Raw genomic sequence first — 21,873 nt, forward strand, 5'->3', positions numbered from 1 at the left:
CCACATTCTTTCACACATCCACAGCCCCGCCCAAAATCCCCCCCCACCCTCAGTCCCTACATACCAGGGACAGCACCCGGGTCACACTGCCTTGCACTGCTCCTGCTTGCTCCACACACGAATGCAGCGTGGTAGGGCAGCAGGGGGCACCATAGAGATGCTCTGGATGGATGCCAGAGCATCTCAGGAGGTCCTAGCCCTGGTTTGCCTCAGGGCCTGCGCTGCTTTTTACCGAAATGTTTCTTTTTTTGATACCTGGAAATCCAGGTATCAAGTTTTGAGCCTGCGTGGCAAATATGCCACGCAGGGAACATTTTTTCATTCTTAGTGTGCCTCTTGTGGCATCTCAAACTGGTTTGAGATGCCACAACAGGCACATGCACACTTGTCTTGATGCACCCTATAAGTGCAGGTGTAGGCTATACCATTGCAATAAAATGCTATCAGTATAGATTGTGCAAGATCCCATAATAAAATAGGCCTTTTGACAAAAACACTCTTTTTCGATCAGCATCTCTGCATCTAGCCCAGAGCTTTTGTTGGAAAAAAAATACCTGAACCTGTTGAGCCTCAGCAAGAGGAGGCTGAAGGGGGACCTGGTGGCTGCCTACAAACTCATCAGGGGAGATCAACAGCAAATAGGTAGAGCCTTTCTCTCCCCAGCACCACCTGGGGTGACGAGGAACAATGGTAATAAGCTGATGGAGAATAGGTTTAGGTTAGAGATCAGAAGGCAGCTTTTTACAGCTAGAGTGGCCAAAATCTGGAAGCAACTTCCCAGGAAAGTGGTCCTCGCCCCTACCTTGGGCAAATTCAAGAGGAGGTTGGATGATCACCTGTCTGGGGTCTTGTGAACCCAGCATTCATTCCTTCCTGTGGCAGGGGACCAGGCTAGATGATCTGTTCAGGTCCCTCCTGACCCTAGCTACTATGAAACTATGAAACTATTGTGAAAATCTCAGCACTAATTAACCAGCATCTTATATTGGCAAAAGTTTTGCGTATGTAGTAGGTGCCTGTGTAAGGCAGCAGATTCAGCTTTGTGACTATTTCAGCCTCTCAGCTGAGACTGTCAACAAGGGAGGCAGAAGTGCTAGTTGTTGCACTCTCACTCCTCCTTTCCCTCCAATATTTACTTTTCTCCATTTGAAACTGGATTGAAACTTTCCCTAACCCATTTAATATGAACAGTCAAACAGTCCGCATATTTTCACAGCATCTAATCTGGATTAGAGCTGGTCTTTTGCCTGATGCTATTAAAGACTTCACTGTTCAAAATTGTGCATCTGAGTGGATGTCCTGTCAAATGCCATTATTCACAGTTCATCTTTCCAGTGTGAGATTTTTAAATAGACTAAGCATGGTAGCTGAAACATTGGTTTATTTTACTTTGTTCCCTGACCCCTAATTATGTATCAATATCCAAACCAATGCATTGAGGGTGTGTATGCATTACTCCTGCCTTTATTATTTAACTGAAGTATACTTCAAATTCCCCAGGAAAAATATTGACATTTTTTTTTCAAAGGTGGTTTGGGACATAAGTAATTATTGGGAGAGAAGAAATAGATTCTTCCATATAGGTTGTCAAGACTAGATGAATAATTGTGTTAAACAGTAAGCCATCATCCCTCAGAAATCTCCCACATTTCTTCCCAAAGCCATACAACAAGAAGAGTAGGTATAATGTTTATGATAATGAATAAATAAATAAATAATGTTAATTCCTGTAGAAAATTACTCTAATATTGATTTAATTAAGGTCAGAGAGTTAAGGTTGTCATATGGAAATAACTGAAGTTGTGGAATGGTTTATAAATAGCTTAGAGTATAAAGGGATCCTTTTTTCTTTCTCTTTGTTTCCTTGATGTTTTGCCCATCCTTAGTATAATGTAACATTTTAAAAAGCCTTTACTGTATCCATCTAATTTTAGGATTCTATCAGGTCTCGGTTTTCACTGATGTACCTTGCAAGAAAAACTTGCAAGATATATAAGCAGACTCCAATTGCATCATAGCATTGCAGTGTTTTATGATTTGGGGACCTCAAGGCTAATGGAAGGCATAGTGCCTATTCTAATTTAATGGATAATTATTGTTTTATGTCTGTCTGATATTAAAAATAAGGTCACAGCCAGGAAGATGGTGTGAGCTAAGATGAATGTAAAACTCTGATGGTATGGTTGACTAGATGTAGTGGGGTTTTTTTAAGTTCTGTGCTGTAGCAGGAGGGGTGGATGTTCTAGGATTCTCCTTGAAATCCCTTGTGATCAGCAGGGATCCTGGTTTTCCCTGATTAAAAAAATCACAAATTCCCTGATAAAGTATCGCAAATTCTCTGATAAAACCCCCCAAATCCGTGATAAAAATTAAAGGCCCCCCACGGTCCTGCTAGTGCTCCTCACTCCCCCATCCAGCCTCCCTAGTCCTGCTCATGCCCCTTACTCCCCCCACAACAGCCTCCTATCCCCACACATGCAGGCACAGGCACAGACAAACACACACACACAGACATACACCCCCCTCCCAGCAGGTAGGTGTGTGTGGGTGGACGGGGGAAAAAGATAGGGTTGGGGGAGCAGATGGAGAATGGGAGGGAGGAGGGGAAGCATGCAGCAGCTACCACCACCACTACTGCATCACTGCCACTGCACCTTGCGCTGCTTGCTCACAGCCGGCGGCGGGAAAACTGCACAGGATGTGGTGGTGGGTGGTGGCTGCCGCATGCAAGCCCCCGCTCCCACCTGGCCAGGCAGGCATGTGTAGCTTGGAGAGGGGCACCGCTGCCCTCGCCCCCATGGCCCTACTCAGGGCATGTGGTGTGGGGTACAGCGGTGGCAGTGCAGTAGTTCTGGCATGCAGTGGCCGCCACTGCTGCTGCACTGTCCCTGCTGCTGCTGCAGGCGGCCGCCACCCCACCGCCACCAGCAGCTGCCCCCACACCGCATCTCCACTTACACACGGCGGCAGGCACAGAATGAGCTGAGGTGGGGGGTTGGCAGCGCCCCTCAACCCTTCACCACTGTGCCCTGGGGCGTGCTCTGTCCCCCGCTCCCCGCCTGCCTACCCGCCTGCCCGGGTTGAAGGAGGGGAATGTGTTGGGGAAGGCACTCCATGTCTTCCCCGAACACATCCTCACTCCCTCAGCCCCCAGCCAGCTTCCCCTCTAGCCCTAGCCCTACCCTACAACCCCCAAGCCCCACTTACCTCCAGGAATGAAGAATACTATCCTGAGGCAGCCTCCTGTAAGTGAGAGCGTTGGGTCCCGTACTTTCACCCTCCCCCCTATTTTATCAGGGAATCTGTGATTTTTTTATCAGGGAAAACCAGGATCCCTGCTGATCACAAGGGATTTCAAGGAGGGTGAAAGTGCGGGACCCAACACTCTCACTTACAGGAGGCTGCCTCAGGATCAGTCTTCTTCATTCCTGGAGGTAAGTGGGGCTTGGGGGTTGCAGGGCTGGGGCTTTTCTGCCCCTTTTGCAAACAGCTCTTGCAGGCTGGAATACAGCCAGCCTGCAGAGCTCTTTGCAAAAGGGGGAAATCCACAGGTTTCCCTGCTAAAAGGGAAAATCTGCATTTTTTTCCAATTAAATCAGGAAATTCGTGGTTTTCTCCATTTTTCCATGGGAAACGGAAAACCCAGATCCCTGGTGATCAGGTAATGCTGCTTCTCTCCCTGTAAAGTCTCTTCTAGAAAATATCAGCTCCTTGCAAGCATTGGCTTGAAGGCGTTGCGTACTAGTGACAAATGACCTCCTTTGACTGAACGTGGTGCCTCCCATCATACCATGTTGTTGAAAGGGCAATTTGAAAGTAGCTTAGTATTTAATATCAAATAATCTTAATCTGCTTTCTGTTTTATCAAGAACAAAGCCATTTTCATCAAGATTAGCTGAGAAGAAAAAAATGTCTTGATGTATTAAAGCCCTTGCCTTGCAAGAACTGCTGCTTTTTATAGAAGCTCAAAGCATTGTATATTTTCTCAAAGACTGTGGTTACCAATAGCAATTGCTGAGACAAACAAAAGTACTATGGCATTGAAACACAGAGTACAGTGTCTGTTAAGCGTCCCTTCTATGTTCTTGAATATGCTGTGCTGCTGTTTAGCCAACCAAACTAAAAACCATTCTACCCAAGAATGCTCTGAAAGCGTTCCACCACAGGCATAAGAATAAATTACTTGATGTGCTAGTTGTCTACGTCATAAGAGTGGATGTTTCTTATGTAGTTTACATCTTTATTCATTGCGTACTTATAAAACATTGGGCGGGATTGCACAAAAATTATCTTCCTTGTTATGTTAGTATAAGACTGATGCTGAAGCTGTGCTGGTCCAGAAATTATACAGGAGGCAAGGATGTCTTAGGGTCATATCTTTTATTGGACCAACTATGTAGTTGAGATAAAGTTAAATTAATAAGATATTCTTCCTCAGATTCAAAAGCTAGTCTAACTTTCTCTCAACTACAGAGTTAGTCCAGTAAAAAATATCACCCTAAGAAATACTTGCCTTACACAAAAATTATATTCAGAGTTCAAGCTTCCAAAGTCATCTTTAGTTGACCCAGCTGGGATCCCATCTGAAGGCTGCTGTGCATATGGTTTGTTTCTCCTCTGCAATTAACCTTTAAAACAAACATTTCCAGAAAAAAGACACCCCTAAAGTTGGAGACAGCTGTAACTTGGGCTTCAGATAATTGGACTTATGATATTACCATCCAGATCTACCAAAATCTATCCTTGGTTTACATTTCAGTGAAAGAAGTTGAGATCTGAGACTTCTCACAATTTCATTAGATGGAATGTAAGTACTATTCTTTGAAGTACGGGTGCCATCTTAGTCCATTATAAAAACAGTGGGAAAAGAACAAACTAAAATTTTTTTGTTGTTCACATTTATGTGGGTTCATTGATCATGTTTATATAATAGAATAAATCACCTTATTTCTGAATATATTGTTTTATGTGGCTTTGAGGCTAACCCCTAATGTTGCCTTTTAAAAATATAGAAGGTTTTTGGAAGGGGAGAGATGCAGAGTGTAAAGAGAAAAATGTTTGGTTAGATTTGCTAATAGCTCTTTTACAGAGATGTCATCTGAACACAGTTGCACTTTAGGGACTGAGAATCCCTTGCGGTACTGTTTTGCATGTGCTTAGTTATTTCATGCTGTGTAGATTCTGGTTAATTCCCCTCTGTGTACAATACTGTAAGATGGCTTAGTCCGATAGGAGTTCAACTCAAAGTCTACTAAAAGGGTGCTCTGATTGGAGAGGCAGAAAAAGTGGTTTACTCAGCTAAGTTGGAAGGTTTTTGCAGGCATGTCACTTGGCATCAGTGTCAAAAATGCGTTCAGTCTTGAATGCTCTAGGCTTGGAAACCTAGTGATCAACAGTACCTTTAAATTAACAACAAAGTGACATTTTAAATGATCAAAGAGGAAAAGGCAAGGGCTACAAATGTACACAGTTTAAACTGGAGGTTATAGTCTCCCCAAGTTATCATAGCTGACTGGCAAATGTGGTCTGTGTAAGGTAATTTGTACATTCAGAATTTGAGTAGACTATAATAAGTGCTCCCTATGTCATAACATGACAGTTTTGGGATGAATGAGGAATGGGTCACTTTGCCTAGGGTTATATTGGAATCTGCATTTCTGCATGTAAGGAAGAGATCAATCCTCCCTTTGCTAAGGAAAATGCATTGCATGTTTTCTTTCTCTCAAGCTGTTTCCTAACCAGCTTCTTTAGAGGCAAAAAATTGGTATTACTGTTTTCCTTTGTGGCTGTTGGCCCCCCATATTAGAGATGGCCTCAGTAACCTGCCAAGTTTCCATTTTTTTCATATTTTTAACAACTTGATTAGTACAAAAGTAGATGTAGAACTATTACACATTCCTGAGTCTTTCTTGTTTCTGGAGGATCCTTTTAAGGGCTTGTAGATCTAGGTCCAACTAGACTTTGACCAAAACAAAGCCTGATGCAGGTGCTGGAGGACCCTGAGGTCGTGCGCCAGTTTGCAGCCTGTGGACCAACTGGCACATCTACCTTGATGGTGCAAGGAGAATGGCAGAGCAGGGGTACAGCAGGGCCCTACTCCAGTGCCAGGTCAAGACAAAAAATCCCATGGGCTACCTTCTTCAGGGATGTTGTTAGAGCACAGCGACAGGGCACCCCACTACGTGACATGGCCCACTACAGGTACCTCCAGCCACTAATGGAGGTGCTGGGTTGGTGTGAACATCAAGGGACAGAGGCTCCAGGGTGTCCTTGCCTGTAGACACTTTGCCAAGCACTGCTGTGAGTCGCAGGGGATCCAGGAACTCCAGTGGAGAAGATAGCAGAAATGTCCTAGCCATGTCATCTGCCAGTTCTGAGGAGCAGGATAGACTAAGGAGCTCAAAATCCACACCCGGTATGTGAAGCACCTTTCATCTAAACTGATAGCTGTGATTAGGATGGGCTGTGAGGAGAAGCGGGGAAGGGGGACTTGCTCGCAGTGGGATCGCACCTGTTTACAGCCACTCAGGAACTGCTGTCCCCTGTGGTCAGGTACCCCTTTCTCAGGTGTTTTGGTCTGACCACTTCTTTTCTGGTTGCAAGATTTGCTGAATGCATCTTTAGAGCAGCGAGCATCCTTAATTCACTCTGTTTCACACGTTTCTTGATTTTCAGCTCTGATTTCAACACTGCCACCAATGGCGCACAGGCAGCCAAGGCAGGCTGCAGCTGATGCATGAACTGACAGGCTGGTGGTTGCCCTCAGGGAATGCGAGCAGTGGCTGTGTGAGCTGGTCAGATGGGTCCATCATGCTACAGGAAGCATCATGGCTGTCCAGTGTGAAAGGAGCTGCACTTATCCAGGGGGCATTCTAAGACCTAGCAAGACTGGCAAATACTGATGGTCATAGTGGTAATGAGTCTATGCCTGGTGGTCATTGGCCCCAGTGCTGCACCTGGCCCTGCCCCTGCCCCTGCCCCTGCCCCTGCCCCTGCCAAGGAGCAGCAATGGTAGGCATGAATCTGTGCTCTGCGATCCTCTAGTTCTCTGTCAAGCTCTGGATGAAAGTCCACCTTAGGGCCAGGTTCTTTTAGTTAGAATTGATTATTTATTGTTTTTCGCTATTCTTGCGCTGTTATACTAAGTGAGCCGTTATGGTAATTGTTATAGTAATGGCATTATTATTGCCATTGTGTTTTTTAACACTTCATGCACTGTTATAGGAATTCATAGTAATTCATACTGATTAGAAATCGCTATCTTAAAGGAGTTGTTCTATTATTTGTTTCCCTTTTTTATTATTGTTGGTTGTAGATAAAGATTTCTATTTGCTTTGTTGGATTTTTTATTTCACACTTTCTCTTTTTAAGAGGGGGACTGTGGATGGGGTGGGGGGGCTTGCTAGCTTATGGAAGGTTGGGGGGAAGTTGTCTGTTGACCACTGGTTAGCTTAATCCTGGTCTCTGGTCAGCTTGATGCTGAACTCTGGTCACAATAATAATGTTATCCTTGCTTTTCTGCCAACTCCCCACATATTTGAAAAAGGACTTTTTATTGTCCTTGATATGTGTAGCCAGTTGGAGTTCGGTTACAGCCCTGGCTTCCCTGGCTCGCTCCGTCCAGATATGGGCCAGTGCAGAATACTCCTCCTTTGTGGTGATTTCTGCCTTCCATCCTTTATAAACTTCTCTTTTTTGGCGTAGGAGGACCACAAGTTCCCTGCTGAGCGAAGGGGGCTGCTGTACCCTTTTGCTACCTTTCCTCCAAGATGGGATGGACATCGCTTGTGCTTTCAGGATTGCTCCCTTAAGGAGCAGCCACTCCTCTCGGACTCCCTTCGCTGTCGAGTCATGGCCCCTTAGGGCCTCAACAACAAGCCTCCTGAGCTTACCAAAGTCAGCTTTCCTAAAGTTGAGGACTTCTGCATTGCTGACTGACTTGCCAGCCTTATGGAGGATGTTGAGGTGGTCAGTTCGTGGTCACTGTCTCCCAGTTTCCCTTTGATTCTTAGTTTGCTGACTAGATCATCCCGTTTAGCCAGTACCAGGTCCAGCAGCACTTTACCTCTTGTACCTCACCACACAACAGTCCAATATACTCAGGAAACCTTCCCAATGTGCGTGAATCTCCCAACCAATATGTGCGGGAAGATATATGTAAGTGAAATAAAAAGCTAGCAAGTTTACACACAAAATGAAGTTTACTTGAGGACATAGTAAACAGAAAAATAAGGTGAGAATAAAGGTAAAGATAGGAATGAAAAGAATAAAAACTTTTTAAAAATATTGGTAAAAAAAGTTTTAAAAATGTGTAAAAAGAATTTAATGTAAGTAATGAAATGGCAATTAAATTATCTAAATGAAACTTTCGGTGGTCTGTACATATCAGCATACTGTGAGCTATAGGCACCCCCTGCTGTAATTTAGTACCAAGAGATCAGGGGTTGGATTGTTATGTGGCAACCCCTACAGTAATTTACTGTGAATAGCACACAGAGAATTTTATGAGATTTCTGAGGGATCACGGGTACACAGTGATGGGGAAAAATAAAACCCACCATTTCAATATAGGGGGCATAGAATTAAACCCTGAGGACTAAACCCCCATCATGTATACAAGTGCCCCAAGTGTCCACATGAAAACATTCTTGATTGCCTGATCTGTTTACTTAAAGCTTGGATTTCCAAATGCTTCACCATCATGTTATCAGTTTCCATGTGGATTAATATGATCCTGAACTCCTTTATGAGCTTCTTAATACCAGTTTCCATGGTGAATAGCTTACTGCTGGTGGCAGGAGCTGTAGCCTGTAGAAACATGTTTATATGCAATTGACCCAGCTTGTTTTGCAAAAGGAATTCAGCCATGCATGCACAGTCCTCAATCTTACTGAACTTGCATAGCTGAATTGCATCTTAATCAGCCTTTGAGGCTGTCAGGTCCACCTATATTTAAATGAGCAATGCCTGAATGATGGCTCTGCCTTTTTTATCCTTTACAAGGTTGTCACATAAGACTTCAGAGCATGTATTTTCTAAAGTGGCACATGAGCGTCATTGATCTTCAACCTCTGGTCTGGTCCTGGTTGATTTCAGTAGCAACTTGCTACCTACCTTTACCCACCAATTTGTGTGTGAAATTTCTAATGAGAGAGTTTTATAAAGAGAGCTGGAAAAAGCTGAGTAGGCAGTGTGTTGAAAATAAAGGGAATAAAAATAACTTTCTTAGGATTGGGAAATTTAGTATTTGGATCCAGGGGTCTGGCTAGAATGGGAGGGGGAAGCCTGTTGGTCCACACATCAATTCCCAGCACTCCTCCACTAGCTGAAGGTGAGCATCATTACATGCTGCCAAACTTGCTTTGGCCCTGCCTATGGGCAGTTTGGAGACCACATTAGTCCCTGTGGCAGCTCACCTTTGGGTGCCTGCCACTTTAAGGGCTGAAGGCAGGCAGCTGGCAGGTGCTTGATAAGGGCAGCTATTTTAGGACCCAGCTCTCACAGCCTGAATCAGCAGTTTGCTGCCAGTCACTGAGGGAATAACCTCACCTGGATGAGCTTGAGGAACAACTTGGAGGTAAAGGCAGGAATTATGGGGATGGCAGGAGGCTCCTGGTCCTGGGCATGACCTGAAACTGCACCCTGCCAGGGAAGGGTGGTCTGATAGGGCTGTTTGTGGTGGAGCAGCCTCCAAGAAATGCCAGGCCTGTAACCTCCCTGGTGTCAGGTGGGTAGGGGCACCTTAACCCCAACCCTCACCATCCGGTAGGTAATGTAGAGAGTTCATAGATTTCATAGACATTAGGGCTGGAAGGGACCTTGGAAGTTCATTGAGTCCAGCCCCCTGCCCTAGGGGCAGGAAGTCAGCAGGGGTCATAGGATCCCAGCAAGATAAGCATCCAAATGTCTCTTAAAGGCGTTCAAAGTAGGTGCTTGAACCACCTCCAGCGGCAGTCTATTCTAAACCTTGGGGGCCCAGACAGTAAAGAAGTTCTTCCTTATGTTCAGCCTGAAACTGTCATGGAGGAGTTTGTGACTGTCTGATCTTGTCATCCCTTGGGGCACTCTGGTGAACAGGTGTTCCCCCAGAACACCCCTAATAAACTTATAGGTGGCCACCAGATCACCCCTGAGCCTGTGTTTTTCCAGGCTGAACAGTCCAATGCCTCTCAGCCTCTCATCATAAGGTCTGTTTTTCTGACCTCTGATCAAGTGTGTGGCTCTCCTCTGGACTCTGTTATGATGTTATTTAGTTAGTGGAATTTACAAACTTCTGTTACAATAATTCTGTTAGTGGAATTTACAAACTTCAGATCTTTGTAGCTTATTCTGTAACACACACCCATAGGCCACTGCTTCCACACTGCACAGACCTGAGTTTTTGTTATCTCCTCCTAAGGCAATGGTGCTCAACCTCCAGCCCACGAGCCAAATCCAGCTTGTGGGACTATGTCACAAGTCAGGAAATCTGGCAGCATGTGAGCAGTGGCAGCATTAACTAGTGGTAGGGGCCAGGCATGCTTATAAAGCAGCACCTGAGTCCAACAGAGGTTTGAGACCTTGGAGGCCCCAGAGGGGGTAGTATCAGTGTGTGGGCCTGCGTAGAGTAGGGTGCAGCAGGGTGCCTGAAGGACTACATTAGTGGGGTGCAGAGTAGGGCTGCATAGAGCAGCTTGAAGGGCTGCAGCAGGGCGTACCAAGTAGAGCTGCAAGGGTGGCTTGAAGGCCAGTACATGGGCCAACCTCAAACGTAAGTGTGAAAACTATTTGCCCAGCAAGGGGCTGGGGCAGAAGCAGTCTAACATCTGCACAAGGTTACGACACATAGAGTAGGTGAACTCACAGGATCCAAAATTGCTGTGTGGTAGTGCCAGAGAGTGAGTAGCGAAGCCTGAAGGCCCGAAGGGGAGCAAGGGCAATGGAGAGTGGCCCAGTAATGGGTGGTATGCTAGAGGCCCCTGTAAGAGGGGAGCAGTACGAGTGTGTATGAAAGAGGCCCCCCAAAGGACTGAGTTTGCCTTGGCCTCAGACTAGGGAGAAATACCAATCTGGATGCCATCTGTGAGGCATGGGCCATGGTTGTTTCATAGTAGCTAAGGTCAGGAGGGACCTGAACAGGTCATCTAGCCTGATCCCCTGCCACAGGCAGGAATGAATGCTGGGTTCACAAGACACCGGACAGGTGATCATCCAACTTCCTCTTGAATTTGCCCAAGGTAGGGGCGAGGACCACTTTCCTGGGAAGTTGCTTCCAGATTTTGGCTACCCTAACTGTAAAATATTGCCTTCTGATCTCTAACCTGAACCTATTCTCCATCAGGTTATTACCATTGTTCCTTGTCACCCCAGGTGGTGCTGGGGAGGAAAGGGGTCTACCTATTTGCTGTTGATCTCCCCTGATGAGTTTGTAGGCAGCTACCAGGTCCCCCCTCAGCCTCTTCTTGCTGAGGCTGAACAGGTTCAGGTCCCTCAGTTTCTCCTCGTAGGGCCTGTCCTGCTGCCCTCTCACCAAACAGGTGGCCTTCCTCTGAACCCTCTCCAGGCTGGCCACATTTCTTTTGAAGTATGGCATTCCAGTACTGGATGCAGTACTCCAACTGCAGCCTGACCAATGTCGCATAGAGGGGGAGTATCACCTCTCTGGACTGGCTTGAGATGCATCTTTGGATGCATGACAAGGTATGGCTGGCCTTGCTGGCTGTGGTCTAGCATTGGTGGCTCATGTTCATCTTGGAGTCAATAATGACTCCAAGATCCCTTTCTGCCTCTGTGCTTTCATGAGGGGAACTCCCCAGCCTATGCATATGCTGTGGATTCCTTCTCCCAAGGTGCAGCACCCTACATTTGTCTGTGTTGAACTCCATCCTATTCTCATTTGCCCACTTCCATAGTCTGTCTAAATCTATTTGCAGCCTCTCTCTCCCTTCAAGTGTGTCTACCTTGCCCCACATTTTAGTGTCATCAGCAGACTTGGACAGCGTGATTTCCACCCCTTGTCCAAGTCGCTGATGAAGATGTTAAACAGTGCGGGTCTGAGGACTGAGCCCTGGGGTACCCCACTGCTTGCATCTTGCCAGGTTGAATACAACCTGTCCACCACTACTCTCTGGGTGCGCCCCATCAGCCAATTTTTTACCCATCCAACTGTGCAGGCATCAATGCCACAGTCGCTTAATTTATTGATGAGGGTGGGGTGAGAGACGGTGTCAAAGGCCTTCTTAAAGTCTAGAAAGACTATGTCCATGGCGACACCATCATGCAAGGATTTAGTTACTTGGTCATAAAAGGCAATCAGGTTGGTCAGGCAGGACCAGGTTTAGGAGGTTTGGAATTGGATGGTACCCTTGGCATTGGGGTAGTGAATGGGCAGCTTTCCGCTTAATATATATTAGAGTAACATTCAGGTTGTGGCAGGTGAGTCAGGGCAGACTGCCTTAGGCAGGTGGGGAGGCTCACTCAAGATCTAGCCCCAGGAAGACCCTCTGTCACGGTCCCTTTCTGATTAAAGGTGTATTTTGTTTGGTTTTTTTTTAACTAGCCCAGTCTGCAAAGCTTGGCTAGGGCTATTACATTTACTGGTAGTGAGTTTGCCCTTCCAACAACTGTAAAAAGTTAAACACCAGTGCCCCACCTTTTAGTGTTTTAAAGTGAAAAATAACAATGAGGCTAATTCACCTTGTTCTTAGTTGTTTCATGGAATTTGTTTTATTGCAATAAACTGCAAAGCACTCTGAGGTAGGAAAAAGCCTTTTGTGGGGAAGCTTTGTATATGCCGTCATGTACTTTGTGTCTTTTCACACTTGCTGTGTTTTTGTAGACTTACATTAGCCCCTACTTTTGAAGTATGTTCTTCCATTATATACTGCAGTAAGAGAAAATGTTCTTATTTAAGAAAAGGGCATGTTAAGTTAAAAAAACAGACACAGTTGTATTGCATTCTTAATGTTGGGTATAGAGTAGGTAGGGGTGAGCAAAATACAGCCTGTGGGCTGGATCCAGCCTGCCAGGCCATTCTATCCAGCCCATGGGACACCTAAAAAGTTTAGAAAACTAATTCATCTGCTCCTGGCTGCCTGTCATAGATGACAGGAACCAGGGGTAGTAGGACCCAGGGGAAGCCAGCAGGACTCTGGAGCTAGGCCAGCTGGGCTCTGCCCTCCAGCCCCTCTCCACCCCCAGCCCTTCCAACTGGAAGCCTCTGCCTGCTGCCACTCTCATTGATTCCCTGCTCTCTGGCTTCTAGTGCCACATGGCCCCTGACTGCATCACTGGAGCATGTGGCTGCGCTGGTACCCTGGGGCCAGGAGCGGGGTCAGGGGGGTGTGTGTGTGTGTGTGTGTGTGTGTGTGTTCATAGGGTGAGTCCCACATGCACACCCCATCATACACATGCACCCCCCTTGCACTGCCATACACGCAGACCCCACCCTCCACCGTCCACACCTATCCGCCCCTGACAAAATCCCCCACATACTCGCACCCTCTCCACATCCTACATACCCATACACCCACAGTCCTCCACAAACCTGTACCCACTCCCATGCCCTCCATTTCCCCACAATATACAAGAGTAAGACTTCAAATGAAGCTATTGTGCAATCATCTCTGTGTACATTACACAAACATGTTAATCAGGACAAATATTTTTTGAAATCAAGTTAATGAATGTTGTAGCTGTTTGGTTTTTTTTTTAGACTACATCTGGTATTTTTTTTGGTTCTGAGATGGCAAAATCCCTTGCTGAAAGGACTATTTCCAGGGGCAAGGGAGGGACTTCTAGTGGCAAAAGCCAGGGGTTACGGCAGGGGTGGGCAAAATGTGACCCGGGGGCCGGATGTGGCCCACCAGACCATTCTGTCTGGCCTGCAGGGCCCCTAAAATATTTAGAAAATTAATATTTATCTGCCCCTGGCTCCCTGTCATGTGGCCCTCAATGGCTTGCCAAAAGTCAGTAAGCAGCCCTCTGCCCAAAATAATTGCCTGACCCTGATATAAAGCAGTAGTCAGCAACCTGTGGCCTGTGATATCCAGCCCACAGAGCCATTTGATACGGCCTGCAGACATGGGGCTTCGATGGTGGAGACCTTTGGCAGCAGTCATTTTCCTGTGCCACTGTGAGGAAAAGTGCAGGTGGTGGGGGTGCTTTCCCATGCTGCTGCAGTTAAAAGTACCAGTGGTGGCTGGGTCTGATCTGAACTGAGTCAATCCAGTCCTCAGCCTTAAAATGGTATAAAGTGTATTGTAACTTGATTTCTTAATCCATGCAAAACCAGTGAGACTAGATTTTGTAGTAATCTCCTTTGCATTTTTCCAAACATTCTGTAGGCTTTTTGCCAGTTATTGTCCTAAATCTAAAGAAGGTATTGAAGAAATTCAGTTGATCTTGCACAAGTCATGTAGATTATACTAAGGGAGAAAAAAGCATTGGAATAACTTATCCACATTTAGGTTTATGAAAAGTTTGGGAAGGAATCAGGTGGCAGATATAAGGTCTCATTCAGCTGCCTGTGTTAGGGGAGCTTTCCACTGACTTTCTCTCTTTTATTTATTTATTTATTTTTTTAATATGGAAAATGGGATTGAGCCAGTAAGGAGGTACTGTGGAAGTGCCAGCATGAAGTCACTCTGCCTCTTAGCAGAGGGGATTTGTCTTTGGAGCCTTTCTGGAGCAGAGACTCGTAAGGTTGAGAGAATTTCAGGTTTGGGTACTGCTGTTTGTTTTAACCAAATTCATAACATCCAAAATATTGTAGCCCTTCCCCTCATTCTGAATCCAGGTCATTATTGGCTCAATGCCAAGTAGCTGGTAATTGAGGAGAGACTAGCTTTCCAGTGATTCACTTTCCACGGAAAGGTCTTGTGTGCTCTGGGTCGCCTCTCAGTCTTCTGTTCTTCTGGAGGAACAAATATAGCTGTGCTATGCAGCCTCCTACAAGCCTGTTTTGAGTCCTCTTAGAGCCCTGTGTGCTCTCACTTAGCATTAATGGATGCGCTCTGGTTTCTGGAGGTGGTTTCAGCTGAACTGTAGAGGGGACACTGCACCCTGATTTGCCTTTCTAATGTTTTAGCTCCTAGTAGTGTTGCTCCTGCCTTCCCAGTGCCAATAGCGAATGAGTGCCCAATCAATCCAGTCCATCCAGAGGCACCAATAGCACTGGAGTCAATGTCAGTGGTAGCAGCAGGTCTTCCCAAGTGGTCCTCCCACAATGTAACCCTTTGGGGGATGTTGGAAAGAAATGCTCTGTTTCATCTGGGGATTCCATCCCCACTCTTTTTTCCTTCTGCTTCCACCCAGCTGCATTCTGAGAGTGGGGGGCTGGAAACAGCTCTGAATTTCTGACTGAGGAACAGTTAAACTAACTGCAGCACAGTGCTTGTTCCTTTGTGCTCTTAATTCATTTCCCTGGGAAAACCTGCCTTGGCAGCAGTGCTTGGTTTTCAGCCAGGTTCCTACTTCTTATTTGGTTTTCCTGTTGAGTTAACTGTGGCACATGGAAGGTTAAGTGACTTGGACAAGGTCATGTGGTTGAGTGAGTGGCTCAATGGCAGCTGGAAGCCAGGATCTTCTCTAGCCTGCGTGTGTCTAAAGGAACAGAGTGGGAAGTGTCAGCACTTTGACTTGGGCACATCTGCCAAGGTGAATGGTGTTATTTTCCTATGCAGGCAGTCTTTCTTTTGATCTATTCTGCTAGCAGATCTCTTTAGCTTTGCACCAAAGTAAAAGCCTTACTTCCTTGGAAGCTGCAATATTTGTCCAGCTGAACTCTCACAGCTGGGTGTATGGCAAACTGGCTTCTCTTTCCACTGTGTTTTATGGCTTGTTCATGTGGGGATTCTGCTCTTGGAGGATTATGCTAAACACATGCAGCTTTTTGTTCAGGAAAATATAGTTGAGTAGCTCAGAAATGATCCTGCCTTTTTTTCCCATTGGAACTTAGGTTGATTTCAGTTTCCCCTTGCCATGGAAACAAATTTGTAGTCCTACGCTTCCACTCACAGCTTTGCCTGCTACCTGGAAAGGAGTAGAGTGTTCCTTTATGAGAAGGTACTATGGGTGTTAATGCTTGACTAAGTTAAGGGGAGTGCAGTACAGAGCCGGGGGTAGGGTTAATGCATTCTTTTCCTTAAGAAGGCTATAGTGGTGTGAATTATTTATTCTTTTCTTTTCCTAATTCTGTTCTGCATAATCTCTAGGAGCAGTGTGGCAGGACACCTTTGGTGCCTGCCTCTTTAAGAGGCTTGAGGAGGCTGCTGGAGCAGCTGGCAGGTGTGGTGTGGCTTAACAAGGTGGTCACCTGACTGCAAGGGGGCTCCTGGATTGGAGGATGGGGCTGGATAGCCTCAGTATATTAACCCAGGCCCTCAGAGCTAAGTGGGTAGTTGCTGCAGGTAGCCGGAGGGATAACTTTATCAGCTAGAGCTGCTGTTCCCAGGACACCTGGAGGTAAAGGGCAGGAACTATGGGATGAAGGAGGTTCCTAGTCCTGGGATGGTGTGGTGGGGCAGTCTCCAGGAAATACCACACCAGTGCCTCCCTAGTGAAAGGTGAGCATACGGCACCATATAGCCTCAGCCCCCACAGCCTGGTGGGTTGCCCCATAGAAGGGGCTGGTGAGGGGTCCAGGCATGTCATCAGAGGCCTGAGGCTCAAGTGTTGCATAGTAGCCCTGGTGAGGGGGTGGTGTAGTGGCCCCAGTGAAAGGGTATGTAAGAGTGTTTGGGCCACAAAGAGTAGGGTTCATATGGGAGGCCTGAAGGACTGCGTGTGGGCTGCACAGACTAGGATCCACATGGGATGGCCAGGGCTAAAGGCCAAGAGTCCTGATTGGCCTAGAGACAAAGCCAAGGCCAGTGAGGCCAAAGGTCCTGGAGGGGACCACAGCCATGAGGGAAAAGGCTTAGGCAGTCTTGCAGCCCAGAATGAGGGTGGGGTAGACCACCTGAGAAGGAGGGATCCAAGTGGGGTCTGAGCACCAGGGGGACATAGAATGGGGTCCATTATGGGGCCAGAGCCACACAATGATGTCATCTGTAAAGCATGAGACATGGTATAAGGGGAGGCTTGGAGCAATGTGTTATGCCCTTGGCATCGGGCAGTAAAATGGGCAGCCTCCTGCCTCTTGATATATTCAATTAGTAGTGATTTATAAAGGCAAGGCAGGTGAGCGGACTGCCCTAGGCAGATGGGTGGGCTAATGACTACAGCAGCCGCCAGACGGCCCACTGTCACAGGCAGGAACACCAACTAAAAGCAGCATCCGTGTTCAGGATCTTCCAAGAACAGGCTGGGGAATGAGGATGCCTGTTTCAAAGCTGGCTTGCTTTGAAAATATTCCTGCATTCTACTAGATAATGAACAGAAATGGCTGTTGCCTGTCATGTAAAGCAGCAAATTTTGCTATGACTTTAAAAATAACCCTCTGATTTGAGCTCATTGTGGTACTTTCCTCAACGTGTAGTAAGCTAAGCAGGCAATTAGCTGTGCTGGAGCCCAGGGAAGTGACTTGTGTTCTGTGTGGGAAGAAAGGATGGTGTTGCTTGCTCTATGGTATAGGTATTACACAGTACACTGTAATTATGTGCACACCACATCAGGCTTATGAAAACTTGCTTGAGGCTGCTAATGCTATGCTGTGTAACTGCATTCACCGTGACTCATCTGATTGTCAACCCTGACCTCTACAAAAGAGTCCCTTCTTCCAAGCCCTAGAATCTCCCTAGGGATCCCTTCTTTTCTGCTGTAATAGGGGTTGTAACTCTTATGCATAAATATGAACTGTGTGCAATATACTCTGTTTATACATTTATATAAAGGAATGTATCGGTGTCTGTAGTGCTTGACTTGAATAATTCCAAAGAGACTTACAGGCTGCATGTCCCAAGTGGAAGGCAGCAGCAGCCAGGCATTGCTATTCTGGGTGCTTCACAATGGTTGGGAGGCTGGGATAACGTTAATCAAGGTATTGGTAGTTATTCCCTATTCTTTTATAAATTGCAAAGGTAGATTTACTGACTAGGTCCAGTTCTTACTTTAAAATGATCTGCAAAAGAATATCAAGATAGGAGGGGGAGGGAATGGGGGGTAATTGTGTTTTATGCCCTCTTGCTGCTGCTTGCAGGATGAGTGCCTGAATTTTAATTTTTGGGTTTTTTTAAGTCTTGTGTTTTGCTTTTTGTTTTCTATCTCAGAAATGTCAGGAAACTCTAGCTTTATCATCCCTGTGTGGCTGGAGACCTTTAGGGCCTGGATACACAGATTAGGAGTTTTTTTCCGGGGGTGGAATCTAGGTGACGGAGTGTTTTTCTTCCGTGTGTCTGGTATTAAATATATGCTTACAGAACAAAGGAATCGGAGTTGAATAAGAAGAAAAAAATATCTCTGTGGTTTCAGTTTTTTTCATTTATGCTTATGATGTCAAGATCCTAGTAGTGCCAATCCAGTTAAGACTTGAATTTCTAATGGCAAGCCAAATGCATTACTCCTTGTATAAGAGCAAAATCCTTATTTATGTATCCAATGTGGAAACAGTAAAAATAGCCCAAACCTTATATTTTTGTTCACAGGTTTGACCTTTTTATTTGAATATTTACTAGAAAGGAACTTAATTTTTAGATTGTGATCCAAAGGCTGGCTCATCTGAACAGTGCTGCCTGTCTCAGGACTGCACCATTGGCATGTCCATATTAGTTAAAGGCTTGTTAACACTGTGAACCCCAAAGCAGTGGTCTCAGTTGAACCCTGATTTAATACACAACTCAGCTGAAGCCCTTAGATTTTAACTCTTTCCAAGTAGCAGTTTATTAACAGAATTAATCTTTAAGTTTCCAGAAGGCACAATGCAATAAATGGCTCTGATAGTCCAGGGTGGTTAACTGGAGCTTGCCTTCATGCTGAACTGGAAGTCTCTATCTAAAACCACTCAAACAGGTTAGCAAATATTCTGTTAAGGTCAGCTCATTGTAGCAGAATAATAGTATCTGATTCTTGGGTTTGTATTATGATTGCACTTAACTTATTTCAGTGATAGTTTCTTGCTGCTGCTGCTGCTGCTGCTGGCAAAGCATTCCCCACCCATTATCTGGAGACCACAGTCAACTGGTACACAAGTGGAGACTAACTGGTTGATGCATGTTCTCTATCTCACAAGAAAGAAGCATAGCTGTGAGTTGGAGATGAAATGGACCCAGCTTGTTCTCCTCTCTGTACTGTATGTGTAGGTGAATGACATGGCTTACATACACATATATAATGGAAGGACAGTAGACTTGAGACACTGACACTGCAGGCTGCATATTTACCACAAAAAGGGGCTGAAAGTACATACCAGGCTTACATGTGAGTGGTTGTGTTGGGTTGCATAGGTAGCTCTGCCCCTTGATAGTTGTGCCACCCCTTGCCTGCCACATTGGGACCAGAAGTCCTGCCCCCTGACCTTTGCCACTGGGAGCCTTGCCCCTTGTTTTGTTGCAGAGTCCAGCATGGGGCTTCTCTGCTGTGACTGCGGGAGCATCACACGGCCCCTGCAATAGAGGTGGCCAGGCAGGCTGCGCTGGGGCTGTGCTTCTCTCCCAGTGCAGCACTGGCCGCCTCTATCACGGGGGCTGCATGTGGCATACCTGCACCTCCCACACTGGCGTTGGGGAAGCCCTAGGCTGGACTCTGGGGAAGCAGGGCTGGGGCTCCCTCCATTCCCAACATAGTGCAGGGACCTGCGTAGTAGGGGGTGGGGAAGGTAGCAGGCTTCAGCACAGGGTTTCCCATGCTGGAGCTGCAGACACACGGCACAGAGCCCTGGTAATGGAGGCAGCTGAGCAGGCTGTGCTTTCTCTTCCCCCGCCACATAGTGTTGGCTGTGTGCCCTGCCAGGCACAAGCCCCTGACCTCCCTGGCTGCTGCTGCTGGTGACAGCAGGGGCTGCACGCTGGGGGGGGGGGCCTACACCCCCCCACCCCCATACCCACACACTACCCAGATGAGCTCCCTAACTCTAACCCACTGCTTCCCTACCTGCTGCCCTGAGTGAGTTGACTTCCAGGAAGCCAAGTAGGTTCTCATGGGGAGCTGCAGCAGGAGCCCTGCTCAGAAGCTGCTGCTGGCTGGGCAGGGCTCTTTTCTGCCTGGGAGGGTGGGAGCCAGGTGCAATAGGGTATATTGGGGGAGGGGAAAATGCATGTGGGTATCTCTCAGCCTCATGGGGCAAAGGGCTGGGCAGGGCACAACTCATTGGGGGATGCTGTGGGCCAGATGAAAGTACCTGGCAGGTCAAATGCGGTCCGTGGGCCATGTTTTGCCCACCCCTGCTGTAAAAGCTGCTTGCTGTTGCTATGGAAGAGTCAAGGTAACTTACCAAACTGTCCTGACAGCTCTTCCCATACAATAGGGAACTGCCAGGTTTTGCTGGACACCCTAAGGCAGGGTTTCTCAACTGGTGGGCCCTCTAGGTGGGACTCGGGTCACAGCAGTGAAACTGGAAGTGGCACAGTGGGACTTCTGGTTTTGCTTTTGTGTGCTTCAATTGGCCACTGGGGAGACCCCCACACCCTCCTCCCTGCTCTTTGACTGCCCTCTGGTTTTGTGTTTTTTTTTTTTTTAAGTCCATTTCAGCTCATGCTAAGGGCTAGGCAGGGCAGACCATCCTGAAGTCTGTTTACTGATGATTCCTATGTCTTACAAAGGATTATTTTAAGAATACTGGGCTCTTACTGTCTTTTATTGCCTTAAGAGGCCCAGCCATTTTGCCTTGAGGGGTAGGCATAATATTAAATCTTGTTTTCTCTTTGTCAGGAGACTCAGTTGTGGGTGCTGGAGTTATGCTTTGTGAACCCTCAGACTTTACTTCAGAAATTTGCTGTTTCATTGACTGTTGCATGGTGAATCTTGAACTGGGGAATGGATAGTGTGCTCTGTCCCATGCTGAGGCTTTATTGGTGTAACTCTTTTAATTAAATGTATAAATTTTACTCAATGTCACTAGTTGAAATGCCAATATGAGTGGCTCTTTACTGGCATAAAGGTATCTTCACAAGGAAAATTGTGCAAGAAACTCCTATGCAAGAGAACCTATTGATCTAATTCGAAGCCATTTTTTAAATTGAGTCTATGCCAGGGGGTTGCACCACTTACCTAGATCAGCATAGTTAATATGGGACAACTTTCTAGAATAGACAGTACCTTTGTCATTGAGACAGGAGCTGGCTTTCAGAGATCTGGCTTTAAAATATTTGTCTGAAGTGTAAACCGATTTAGTTGTAAAAAAGCTTGGCAGACTGGTTGTCATTAGCAGCCAGGGCCATGAGAGAGGCATGCTTTGGAATCTGCTTCCTTTAGCCTGATTCAAAGGGGTCTTACTATGGAGGCAAAAAGCAACCCAAAAAACCTTCTTGTTTAAAAGGCTTGGTCTGATCTATGGATCCCTGCTGGCATAGCTGTGTCTGTCTGGGCTGTAAAGAGCTGATCTCTGACCAACACAGTCAGGCCTTCAGACCCTCTGTATGGATACAGTTGCACTGGCAAGGCTGCGCTCTTTCACATACCTCATCAACACTAGATTCAAAATGTAAGTTGCTTTCTGTTTAGAAGTTCATCTTTAATTGCAGGAATTATAGTAGACTTCCATGAAAACAGCACTCAGCAAAAACAAAAACTGAGCTTGTTTTCATATTCTGAGTGTGCATACATACCTGCTTTAAAATGCCATAGAATTCTTGGTAGTCTTTTCTTAATCCCAAACACATGTTTTTCACACTAGGAAAACATCAGGCTATTTGCATGGCTATATGTGCAAAGGGCAGGGTATCAAAGGAGAGGGAGGGGGGTGGGGAAGAAATGGCATGCCAGCTTGTACTGCTGCAGCAGACTAGCTGAGGAAGCTCA

The 21,873-nt window shown here is 46.3% G+C and overlaps 1 protein-coding gene across 2 annotated transcripts in view; it reads left to right on the forward strand.

The window, feature by feature from the left end:
- The window catches only part of CDIP1 (cell death inducing p53 target 1), a 57,136-nt gene that overhangs the window by 13,879 nt on the left and 21,384 nt on the right, over nucleotides 1-21,873 (forward strand). Inside the window, exon 1 of one of the 2 annotated variants that reach the window (XM_019507540.1) lies at nucleotides 4,756-4,807. The exons of the other annotated variant lie outside the window; for it this stretch is intronic. The gene's annotated coding sequence lies outside the window, so the exon portion shown is untranslated. Of the gene's footprint in view, nucleotides 1-4,755; nucleotides 4,808-21,873 lie in introns of those variants that run through there. 2 annotated transcript variants of the gene reach the window in all.

The sequence above is a fragment of the Gavialis gangeticus genome, unplaced genomic scaffold (assembly GCF_001723915.1).
Source record: "Gavialis gangeticus isolate Ggan-Ray unplaced genomic scaffold, GavGan_comp1, whole genome shotgun sequence".
NCBI classification, from domain to species: Eukaryota; Metazoa; Chordata; order Crocodylia; family Gavialidae; genus Gavialis; species Gavialis gangeticus.